Below are 13,335 nucleotides of genomic sequence, written 5' to 3'. Positions count from 1 at the left end.
AATAGAATTGGAGGCCACTAAACTATACATAAGGTTGCACAAACTTTCAGAAAACCACATATTTATATGTTTCTTTTTTATTAATACGTCAACATATTAAAATCAGATGTCATTCATCATGTCTGATTCTTTGCGACTCGATGGCGCTTTCTTGGCAGGGATCCTGGAGTGGCTTTGCATTTCCTTCTCTAGTAGATCCTGTGAATCCTTTTGTCCTGATAAGAACTACATTTTAATCTGGCCCCTGTTTCACTTGAGAGTGCTGTGGGCCATATGCATCCCAGGGGCTGCATGTTTGCCATCTCTGTTCTAAATGATGTTGAAGGCCCTTTAAACTCAAAATCTTAAACAACCTATTGGAATATGACCTGCCTATAAGTTGGAGAGAGACCACAAAGATGATGAGTCAGATGACTCACTGTTGTCAGCAAAGAATATTGAATCTACAAAGATATGCACTTTTTCTCTCCCCATCAGAGTGGGAGAAATGGTTAGACACATTCATACTACTGCTCAGGTACAGGACGCTCTGTAGGAGCCCGGCCCCTTGAGCACAGTGTCAACTGTGTAGCTCTGAAAGGGGCTTTGCTAGGGTCAGGAGATGTGCTCAGTGACTTCTAAACATGTCCACTCTCATCACTGTGATTGCATGATAAGGTAACTGCTTTGGAGGAACTTACTTTTGAAAGGCAGGCACAAAGGAAAAGCTATGGTTCCACAGGCTATGCTCCTTCACTCCCCTGCCCCCTTTTTTCTTTTTTTCTTTAACATTTCATTTGAAAGAGTTAGAGAAAAATGAATGAGAGGGAAGAGAGAAGGAGGAGGGAAAAAAACTTCCAAAAATGCTATTCAATAATGATAAAAAAAAAAAAACCTTTAGAGATGTAAACATCAAGAGGCTTTTGCCAGAAAACATGCTGAGTTTTCTTTTCTGGCATAAGGAGTCTGTTGTCATTCAGGGGTTTTTCTCTCTGTGCAACCAGCTTCCTGAAAAGGAGGCTGACTGAAAAGAAAAAAGGGATGAGAAAAAGAAAGACAAGGAGTTAAATGTAAAAGCCTTAACCACTAATATAATTATGGACTAGACTCTTTTGCTGGAGAATCTTCTAAATAAAGTCATTTTAATTTTTGCTTTTGTATACAACCTCAAGGTTTGCTAAATGGACTCTTCTGTCTTGTTTTAACTACAAGGGGCAAAGATCGAGAAGTCCCTGGTTGGAAAGGACAATGTCCTTTCAGCAGATGCTGCAGCAGTGATGCCTCATGGTTACGGCCAATCTCAGTGTCCCCACATTAGGGAAGAGATTCTTTGTTATTATTTCATTTTATCTCAATCCCACCAGAGTGTGATTCCCTATAATTGCCCAGCATTAGTATAGAAGAAGGACTAAGAAACAGAAGGAACTTTAACACAACTCATCTACCAAGCTAAGTTACCAGAGCTTAGCATTTGCTTCTTTATAATCATTTTTTAGTTATTGGAATTATTGGAATCAATTCTACCCTTTATATCCAAAAAGGAGAACCTCCCAATACAGAAGGTAGGTGACCTTTTCTCTATTTCTGTTCCTTACTGCCATCTTCTCTAGTTCACTTGAATGTAACCTGGGATACAGGCCACGATCATTATCTAGAATCTTTCTATAATTCTGTTTCCTATCTCCTGGTACATTTTTTATATAAAAGTTTCCTTGGGATGTAATGAATTTACAGTATTGTTGTGGTTCAGTCATTTCAGTCATGACTGACTTTTTGTCACCCCTTTTTGGATTTTCTTGGCAAAGATACTGGAGGGCTTTGCCATTTCCTTCTCCAGTTCATTTTATAGATGAGGAAACAGAGACAAATAGGGTCAATTGACTTGCCTGGGGTCATATATATAATAAGTGTGTAAGCTGGATTTGAATTCAGATCCTTCTGACTCCTGACCTGGCACTCTATCCACCTTACCACCTACCTTTAGGACTAGAGTCTTATTCTTCCTGTAGAGGTTCAATCAGACCATAGACACTATGATAAAAATCAATCAATAATCATTTGTTAAGTGCTTGCTATACATTAGGAATGAGGATACAAAATCCAAAATGGAGCAGTTCTTGTCATCAAGGAGCTTATATTTTATGTATTTAGAAGATAAAGACATCTGATTAGATCTCAATGACAGGGCTGCACCCAAGATGAATTTGGGATTGCCTGGACACTCCCTTTCAATGGCCTGTAAAAGGACCTTTTATGGAAGATTCAGCAGTCTTTTTCTGCTTTTTTTCTCTTCTACCAGGATGTAACGATGTTATCTCCCCCCAACCCAAGAAGTCACTAATATCTGCCTTTCAACAGAGGATATGGGGCGCCTTATGTATTTGCATAGATCCAAAAGTAGATTTCTTGGTCCTTTGGGCTCACCTTAAGAGAAAGCCCAATAATCCTGAAAACGAACTTTCTAGTTAGGAAAGGGAAATTTCTTAGCACTAACTTCAGCAATTGCCTCACCCAAAGTTGGAGAAGCCTGACCTTTAGCCAGGGAAGAGAAATCCCCTGACATATAATATTTGGAAAGAATAGAGGATTATCTAAGTGATGTTCTCCTCCTTCAGCAATGGTAGAAAAATAACCTGGACTTTTCTTTCCACTATTATTGGCAGATTGTAAGCTCCTTGAAGTCAGAGACTTTTGTTTTTCTTTTTGCATACCAAGAATTGAGCACCTTAACACACAATGGGGACTGGCCAAAGTGGCCCCAGTCTTTAGAGAATGTACAATATTCCCAAAGAGTCAGTTGGGTAGCTCAGTGGATAGAGTACTAAGCCTGGATTCAGGAAGACAAGAGTTCAAATTGGGCCTCGGAAACTTATTAGCTGTGTGACCCTGGGCAAGTCATTTAATTTCTCTTTGTGTTAATCTCCTGGAGCAGAAAATGACAAAATATTCCATTATCTTTGCCAAGAAAACCTTATGGACATTATAGTCCACATGACAAAGAGTTTACTATGACTTAACAACACCATGATAGTCCCTGCCTAGTTTCAAGCCAATATGTGAAGACGTGGTATACTATCTTCCAGCCAAGAGTGATTGAGAAATTGTTGCTTCCTGTTATTAAAAAGTTTTCTAATTTCTAAAAGTTTTCTAAAATTTTTCTAATTCTAAAGCTTTTGGGCTGGTAGGACTAATAGGTGAATTAGAAATGAGTTTGTTTACAAAAGAAGTAATGTTCTCTGCTCTTTCAGAGCCTCTATTCCTTGACTTTAAGTGAAGAACTGTGAGGCTGTGAGGAAGGGGAGATAAAAAGAGGGTCAGTGGCCTCAGCTGCCTTATCTCTCCATCTAGGTACCATGTGTCCATGATCAAATGGCACCTCTGTTTCTTTTGTCTCATGTTTATTCTTCCTTAATTATAGACGAGTGAGTGGGTGTCTTGAGACAAAATGGACCAGAGTATGACCTTGTGATCTTTGAAATGTCAGAAAAGCTATCAGAAATCCAATAACTAGAAATAGTCATTGAGTCTGCCCATAGTTGCCACAGCAGCTGAGTCTCCTGGAAAACCAGACCTGAGAAGCAACCTGCTTAAACAGCCTAGCAGAGAATCACTTTAGCAGCCAAGACACCCTAACATACAAGAAAATCATTTGTATCCTGGCAATGCCATACCTTCAAGTGAATGAACTAGGTGGAGACTCCTAAAATTCAGAAAAAGGATTTGAAGGTCCTGAAGGCACTCCTAGTTTCTATTTGTTCCCAACACCTCTATCTCAGTACTTTTGTCTTTCAGATTTGAACCAATTCTCCTCAGGACCTTAGAACAGAGAGAAGGGTAAACCTTGGTTTGGAGCAGGGGTCAGCAATGTATGGTTCTTGAGCCAAATCTGGCTCTTTTGAGGGCCAGATATGGCTCTTTCTGCAGGAGCCATAAAGTCAATTTTTTTCAGGCACTGTTACAGGAGCGCACTGTGAGCACTGTACGGCTCTCACGAAATTACATTTTAAAAAATGTGGCGTTTATGGCTCTCATGGCCAAAAAAGTTTCTGACCCCTGGTTTGGAGCCTTGTTTTTGTAATTTCCATCCTTTGCTACACCATCTCAATAAAAATAATTAAAATTTTTTATTTTAATTTTGAAAATTTTATTTAAATTTCAATAAATAGTTTTAAATCGCTATCAACTGGTTAACTGATATGGGAAGATACCAGCTATTTAATCAAAATTAGGGATATACTGGATGAGGGAATCATGAGCAATAGTATTAATATCAACCCCTATGAGTTACCCAGAGGGATAATTAATTGAACTCCCTCTGTGGAACCAACCTGGTAATGAGAGTGAAAATAAGTAGGTAGCCTGGGAAAGAGATGCTACAAATGAACAAAAAATTTCAGTTAGTACTAGTCTGAAGGGGTTGCCTTCCTAGAAACCCCAAAGGATGCCTCTCTTCTGGGAAAATTCAAGTCTTCAGAGGGATTTAGTAGGTTTAAATGGGAATGACTGGAATGCCACTTGTATAGTAACCTCAAAGTATCTATTTTAGAAGAAAGTCCAAATCATAGGGTGGTGTCATGAGGTTGGGGTAAGGATAAAGATACTATATAGATGGTTGCCCTTCTAGAAAAGAAGAGAAATTATATTGATAGCTTTTAGAATATTGTAAATCCCTTTGTGTATGTTGGGGAAAGAGTTTATCTGTTCCTTTAAGCATTAGGCATTTTCTGTAGGATAAAATAAAATCTGTTTTCTACTTTATAACTGCATCTAACACCATGATTCTTATATGAGAACTGGTGACCCCTTTCGCCTACAACAAACTACATTTTGAGGTTTCCAAGAATAAATTCTAGGGGCAATATAGGCCGAAGAGATAAATGATCTTTTAGAGTAACTCTAAGATCATACCCCATCTATCTAGACCATGACCTAGGGATATGGATTATATTTAAAATGGCAGAATCTTTTTTTTCCAATTATACATAAAAGCAATTTTGGCATTCTTTTTTAAATATGTTGAGTTCTAAATTCTCTCCCTCCTTCTCTCCTTTCCTCCTCACTGAGAAGATAAGTAATTTGATCTAGGTGCAAAACATAGTTCCATATTAGTCATGTCATAAAAGAAAAGATAGACCCAAAAAAAGGCCTAGTAAAAAATAAAGTAAAAAATAGTATTATTTGATGCTTTCAGACTCCATCAATTCTTTCTCTGGAGATGGATAGCATTTCTCATAATAAGTCCATTGAAGTTGTCTTGGATCATTGTATTACTGAGAATAGCTAAGTCATTCACATTATACAATGTTGTTGTTACTGTATACAATGTTCTCCTGGTTCTACTCATTTCACTTTGCATCAGCTCGTGTAAGTCTTTCCAGATTTCTTCTGAAAGCATCCTGCTCATAGTAAAATGACAGAATCTTGAGCATTGGGAAAACTTTATGCCAAGAAATATAAAGCACAATCTCTTCACACAAATTGCTTGCAATTTGCCTGGCTCGACAAGACAGTCATGTAAACTTAGATGACAATAAGAAGGTTTTTAAGTGCCAGTTTAATACCAGAAGTGATATCATAAAAGTAGAACATGATTTCTTGCCAAATTAATTATGCAGGCAACAACTGTGGCAGAAATTCAGAGAAGAGATTGAACACTGGAAACTGGGATTATCATTTACAGAGCAGCTAGGACCTGAACTGGGTCTTGAAGGATGGCTAGGATTTGGAAAAATAGGGAGGAGGATTTTGGCTAGACAAAGAGGAACAATATGAACAGAGGGCCAGAGGGAAGAAAATACAAGGGCACCAGCAGCAGACAGGGCCTGAGAATTTAGACCCCAGTACAACAAAGATAGGAAGAATTAGCAGGTACAACTGGTACACTCCCCTTGATGCCCATGAGGCTTCCCCCAGGATGAACTGATCACCTGAAACCTCCTCTTTATGCTATTAAACGCAGTTTTGGACACTCAATAGCTCCAAATTCCCTTTACCTCCTCCTCTCTCTGATTTGGGGAGTCAAGCACTGAACTGTCTCACAGTTTTCATTTACAGTGGTCAGGATCTGGTCTTTGTGACTCACCCTCCAGCCCAACTTCTTTGTCATCTTCTTCCATTAGACTCTAAGCTCCTTAAGGGCAAGGACTGTCTTTTTTTTTTTTTTTTTTGGTGTTTACCAACATAGTAGGTGTTTAATAAATGTTTACTGAATTGATTTCAATGAAAGGTGCCTAGGACTTCCTTTCTTTCAGTGATGGTAATTAATCATGAGTTTCTTTTACTTTTTTATTTTAAACCTTTAACTTCTATCTTAGAATCAACATTGTGTATTGGTTCCAAGGCAGAACAGGGGTAAGAGCTAGGCAATGAGGGTTAAGTGACTTGTCCAGTGTCACATGGCTAGGAAGTGTCTAAAGCCAGATTTGAATCTAGGACCTCCCCTCTCCAAGCCTGGTTCTCAATCCACTGAGTCACCAGCTTCCACCAAGAGTGATAAAAACAAGGCCATGGGAGTCAAGTCACTTGTCTGGGGTCATACAGCCAGGAAATGACTGAAGCCAGAATTGAACCCAGGACCTACTGTCTAAAGGACAGTCTAGGACCTTGACTCTCTATCCACTGAACCATCTAACTGCCTCCCATAAATAGAAATTCATTAAGAATAAAGGCTGGGGGGCAGCTGGGTAGCTCAGTGGATTGAGAGTCAAGCTTAGAGACGGGAGGTTCTAGGTTCAAATCCAGACTCAGACACTTCCCAACTGTGTGACCCTGGGCAAGTCACTTGACCCCCATTGCCCACCCTTACCACTCTTCCACCTAGGAGCCAATACACAGAAGTTAAGGGTTTAAAAAAAAAGAAAGAAAAAAAAAAGGAATAAAGGCTGGCTTTGGCAATGGGGAACCATCGGTAACATAGGTTGGCCAATATCATTCTGCAGCAGTAATATGAAGTATGAGGATAAGTAAAAGGAAAAGTTGGAAAAGAATCCTTTATTAAATGGTCCTTGAAGAGGGCCCAAGCTTCTTTCCTTACGTATAAGTTTGTTTTGATCCTTAGCAGCAAGCATCCTTTGCTTCAAGGAAATAGCCAAGTATATGCTTCACATTTCTGCTATGTTTCCAAGGCAATAGCCAGAGAAGTGTCATTTCCCCTATCTGGCTAAGAATTTGAAAGCAATCAGCATAGAGATCAGGGCCAAGAAGAAACCAGGGAAATCCTCAATTGATGAAATGAGTATTCTTAGACTCAATCGATGTGTGTGAATCTGAAATTTCTAACAGATACCTAGCCCTTCCCCACTGGGAGAATGCAAAGACCTTTGTGCAAACAGGCATGGTCAAGGAATAATGACCAGAGCAGTTCAACTAGAGTAGGGGGCTTGTGTAGAAAAACAGTGGGAAAGGTAAGCTAGGGACAGACTGTACAGAAAATCATTATTCTCTCAGTCACCAAAAGGCCAAAATGACCATTGACTCTTCTTTCTAACTGGGTCTCTGCCATCCTGTTAATCACAGTTGGATAAGGTAATTCTTCCTTTATGCAAATTATTCTTTCTTTGTAATGTCAGTTATGGACATTTGCAATGTCATTTGCATTTACTTTTTTCTTTGGCATTTCTACTGCCACCATTGTAGACATTATAGACTAGGGCATTATTATCTCATGTATGGACTATTTCCATAGTAGCTTAATGGATCTCTTTACATCTAGTCTCACTCTCCTCCAATCCATTATTGCCCACCAAAGTCAGATGATTTTTCTCTAAAATAAAAAAAAATTGACCATGCTTTTCTGCTGTTTGGATATCTTTAGTGGCTTCCCATGGAGCGGCCTCAGTACCACTCTGGACTCTTCACTTACATTAAGAGGCAAATTGATTGTAGTGCAGTGGATAGAGCACTGGGCCTAGAATTAGGAACATCTGACCTTAAATCTGGATTACTAGCTGTGTGACTCTGGGCAAATCAGCTACCCTCAGTCTCCTCAACTGCAAAATGGAAATAATAATAGCACCCACCTCATAAGGCTGCTGGGAAGATCAAATGAGTTATTATTTGTAAAAAATACTTTTCACAGAGCCTAGCATATAGTAGGCACCATAGAAAAGCTTCTTCTCTTCCCTTCCTCATTCCCTCTCATGCTACCATATGCAATCAGTTGCCAAGTCCTGTGGATTTTATCTTTGGTTCTGTCACTTATCCCCTTCTCTCCTCCAACACTGCCCTCACTTTTGAACAGGTAGACATTTATCATTTCACACTTGGACTACTACAATAGCTTTCTGGTTGGTCTCCCAGCCTCAAGTCTTGCTGTTCTAAGTCCTTCTTCCACTCAGCTATCAAGATGATCATTATAAAGTCTGACCATGTTGCCCCACTATTTTATCAACTCCAATGCTTCCCCTTTGCCCCAGAATCAAATATAAAATCCTTGGTTGGACTTTTAAAGTCCTTCCATATAAGCCATGTCATCTCCTGAATCCAAAGGTCCCATCTTCTACAAAAATTCTTTCCCAGTCATTCTTTTTTTTTTTTAATCCTTACCTTCTTGTCTTGGAGTCAATACTGTATATTGGTTTCAAGGCAGAAGAGAAGTAAGGGCTAGGCAATGGGGGTTAAGTGACTTGCTCACCGTCACACAGCTAGGAAGTATCTGAGGCCAGATTTGAGCCCAGAAGCCCACGACCTCCTGTCTCTGGCCTTGGTTCTCTATTCACTGAGCCACCCAGCTTCCCCCTCCCAATCATTCTTAATAATAGTTCTTTCTGAACTGTGGGAGTAGAGATGTAGAAGAAAAGCGTATGATTGACCACATGGTTCGATGGGGTTATGATTGGGGATGTTGACTTTAAATGATCACTCTACTGCAAATAGCAATAATATGGAAATAGGTTTTGAACAATGATATGTGTAAAACCCAGTGGAATTGCTTGTTGTACATAGTTGTTTACATGTTGTCTCCTCCATTAAGTTGAGAGCACCTTGAGGGTAGAGACTGGTATTTTTGTATTTTTTTGGTATCCCCAGTGCTTAGCACAGCAATTAGAACATAGTAGGTGTCTAACAAATGCTTTTTGACTGGATATATTGAGTTATCCAAGATCAAACGTCTACCATAAATTAGCTCTTTGTTGTTCAATCATTTCAGTTGTGTCTGATTTTTCAGGAACCTTTTTGGAGTTTTCTTAGCAAAGATACTAGACTGGTTTGCCAATCTTTCTCCAGCTCATTTACAGATGAGGCAAACAGGATTAAATGACTTTGCCCAGGGTTATGTAGCTAGGAAATATCTAAGGCTAGATTTGAACTCAAGTCATGTCAAAACTAGTCCCTACCTTTCCAGTTTAGTGGTAAAGAAATCTACCACTCTAAGAATCTCATAGATTCTATAATTCACCCATATTTTTTCCCAACAGGCCAGAGCTTTAAAGAAAAATTGTTCTCTAACCAAAATTGTAATAAAAGTGCGAATACTGTTTCAGAATTGACATAGATGATGCCAATCTGCCTATATCATACTGTATTTTTACAATGATGGTCGCATGGCTCTCCTCTAGTTCACCCCTGCCTCCTTTTTATTGTATCCCACATCTGCCTTCCAGGAAATGTCATTTGTGCCTTTCTCTTGTGGTCCCTTCATCTCCAATAACTGTATTGCTGCCTTTAAAGGACATAATTATTTTAAACTGAAGAAAAAAAAAATCCTACTCCTTCAAAAGCCTTCCATTGTCCCACCTCCGAACAATTCTTTCTTGGAATGCCCTTCTCAGATCTCTCTTTCTAGCTATATCTGGCCAATCCTTCAAGCTTCGGTCTTAAGTCCCACTTCTTTGTCAAAGAGTTTGGACCACTATGATCATCTTCTGGATTCTCCTTTGGATTCCTATAGCATTTATCTATATTACTCCTTTTATCTCAAGGCATCCTGCCTGGCATATAGTAAGTGTTTAATCAATGTCGGTTTGTTGTTTATTGACTCATTTGAAGCCAGCTCACATGCTGCTTCTCCTTTCTCCCAGGCTCCATCTGGAAGCAGAGTGGTCCCACCTACTTATGTTCACCTGCTGGGCTCAGGTTAGCCACATTTAGATGAACTACAGAAGAGGAGCTAAGGCAAAGAGCTCTCTCTGTTCCAAGTCCTTCTTGGCTTTGGAGTCTTAAATCTATTTGCTTTCATCTTCTTCCCTTCAGCTCCTATAGCTTCTCTGGTTGCTTCCTGTTGCCTAGAGCTTTAATCCCTCCCTCAGGGTTCTCTATTCCAGTTTGTTCTCTGACCTGATTTTGTTACGGATGCTGTGTGGGACTAATCAAAGGCTCAGACTAGTTTATTCATATCAGGCCAAGGAGCAAAGCTTTTGTGTTGGATCCTAATGGCTAAAGAAGTATCAGGCTAACACTACTGGAGAACCAGAGAGCTCTTAAGTGCTTAAAGAGCCAGTCCTGCCTTCACGTTGACAAAGAATGGAATTTAAACAAATTTGGAATCCAATTGAGCAGCTATGTTATTGTTGTTCTGTCGTGTCCCACTCTTGGTGACCCCATTTGGAGTTTTCCTGGCAAAGATACTGGAGTTGTTTGCCATTTCCTTCTCAGCTCATTTTACAGAGGAGGAAACTGAGGAGAATGGGGTTAAGTGATTTGCTCAGGGTCACACAACTAGTAAGTATGAGGCTGGATTTGAACTTAGGTCTTCCTGACTTCAGGTCTACTACTCTATCCACTGCACCACCTTAGCTACCCCACTAAGTAGCCATAGGAACAAACAGACCTGATTCTTAGTGTTCAAAGGTTTCTTCCAGAGTTCTGCCATTTTCCTCAAAGATTATTATTTTAAACTCTTATCTTTAGCCCAAAGAAGCACAATATAGATATTGTTGAGGAGGTCTTTAATTTTGAGCAAGATCTTTTTCTTCTATAATGGCACAGTCTCCTTGTTTTCTATACTTTTTTTCTTTTTTTAAACCCTTACCTTCCATCTTGGAGTCAATACTGTGTATTGGTTCCAAGGCAGAAGAGTGGTAAGGGTAGGCAATGGGGGTCAAGTGACATGCCCAGGGTCACACAGCTAGGAAGTGGCTGAGGCCAGATTTGAACCTAGGACCCCTCATCTCTAGGCCTGGCTCTCAATCCACTGAGCTACCCAGATGCCCCCTGTTTTCTACATTTTTCAATTTAATAATCATCCATTTAAAAATAACCATCCTATCTTCATTCTTAGAATGAATACTCTGTATTGATTTTAAGGCAGAAGAGCAGTAAGGGTTAAACAGTGGGGGTTAAGTGACTCTCTCAGGTCACACACCTCAAAGATTATTTAAAAGGAAACCAGGATTTGGACAAAAGATTTTTAGGGGTCTTGGAACTATTTTGAACTGTTTTCTTTCAGCGTCACTTTTCAGCAGACTCTCTAATATTAGGCTCTAATTTAACAGATGTTCTACTGAAAAGACAGCTTAATTTCTAATTAGGAAGATACAAGAATATGAGCCCAATGTAGCTTCCAACCTTTTGGATTAAACTAGTGTATAATTGCTTCTGTTGTGAAAATCCTCTCTAAGGATGATCCCAACAGCTAAATCCTAGCTTTAGTCTCATCTTTATTGCTAGATATGTAGAGATTTAGGTAGCACAGGGGATAGAGCATTGGACTTAGAATCATGAAGGCTCCTCTTTGTGAGTTCAAATCCAGCCTCAAACACTTACTAGCTATGTGACTAGGGGCAAGTCACTTAACCCTGATTTCTTCCATTTCTCATTTATAGAAATAAACCAGAGAAGGAAATAGCAAATCATTCTAGTATCTCTGCCAAGGAAACTCCAAAAGGGGGTCAAGAAGAGTTAGATACAACTGAAATGATGGAAGAACAGCAAAAATGGAAAGATTTTAACTTTTCTGTACAGTCTTTTCCCAATCAGCTTTCTAGACCAAGTCAAACTGGCCTCCTTAATATTCCTCATAAACATTTAATCATCCATATTTTAGAACTTTATTTATTTTTTAATCTCCCATATTTTTGCAGACGTTACTTCATTGGCTGAAAGGTACTCCTCCATCACCCACCTCTGCCTTCTTGAAGCTTGGTTCAAGCACCACCTCCTCCAGGAAATCAATCCTGATCCATACCAAACTGCTGCAATCATCCATATTTGAAAGCATTTTGTATGGAGGCAACTAGATGGCATAGTGGATAGGGAGTCAAGCCTAGATGTGGGAGGATCTGGGTTCAAATCTGAAGTCAGATACTTCCTAGCTGTGTGACCCTGGACAAGTCACTCAGCTCCCATTACCTAGCCCTTGTCCTTTTGCCATAGAATTGTTACTAGGACAGAAAGTAAAGGTTTGTTGGGGTTTTTTAAAGTACTTTGAATATGCTTTATAGAGAGGCCTCAGAATGAAGAACACCTAGGGTCAAGTCTACCTCTAACATAGATTAATTAGCTTTATATCTCTGGGCAAGTTATTGAAACTCTTAGAGCTGAGGGTTATTACACTTTTTGTGTCATGGACTCCTTTGGTATATAAATGGTAAAACCTATGGAGTCCTTCTCAAAATGTTGTTTTAATGAATAAAATAAACAGGATTACAGAAGAAATAAATTATTTTAAAATGGTTATTAAATCTGGCCTCAGAAACTTCCATGGTGTGACCCTGGGCAAGTCACATAACCTCCACTGCCTAGTCCTTAATGTTCTTCTGCCTTGGAACTAATACACAATATTGATTCTAAGACAGAAGGGAAGCATTTAAAATAAATAAACAAACTCCTCCAAAAGAGGAGTCCATATAGTGGAATTACATCAGACAGACCTAGCTGCAGGTACTCTCATAAGGTTTGGGCTCTCATTGGCCAGTCTTCCATTACACTTGCTCAGTGACAGATTCTTCATTAGATTGGCTTTGAGGGGCAACCAACAGAACTGATAATAATTCATTTCTCTTTCTACTCCCACATTTCTTCTATTGTGGGCAAGAAAAAAAATCATTTTCTACTATTCTTCAGTTTGTTATTTGGCTGTGCTGTGGCTGTTTTTAGAAAATATCTTCCAAAATGAAGTAAAGCATCTCATTCCAGACTGATGATATATAAATTCTGCCCTCAGTATGTGGGAGAGCTCTGGCAACCTAAATCCAATACCATTCTCCACCCTCCACCCCCAAAGCAGAGGAGTTTCCCTCTACTCCTGACATGTCCCCTGCTTGGATTCTCTGAGCTGGCTGGGTGCCAGCCATGCTGCCTCAGACAATTCCCCAGGTGATGCATCAGTTTCAAGCTAAGCAGAAGCCAGGAAAGCCCCCAGGAAGGGAAGGAGGAAGAAAGAGAGGGAGAGAGGGAAGAAGGAAGGAAGGAAGGAAG

Source organism: Gracilinanus agilis, chromosome 3 (assembly GCF_016433145.1).
Source record: "Gracilinanus agilis isolate LMUSP501 chromosome 3, AgileGrace, whole genome shotgun sequence".
NCBI lineage: Eukaryota > Metazoa > Chordata > Mammalia > Didelphimorphia > Didelphidae > Gracilinanus > Gracilinanus agilis.
Note: the sequence above shows the minus strand (reverse complement) of the source record.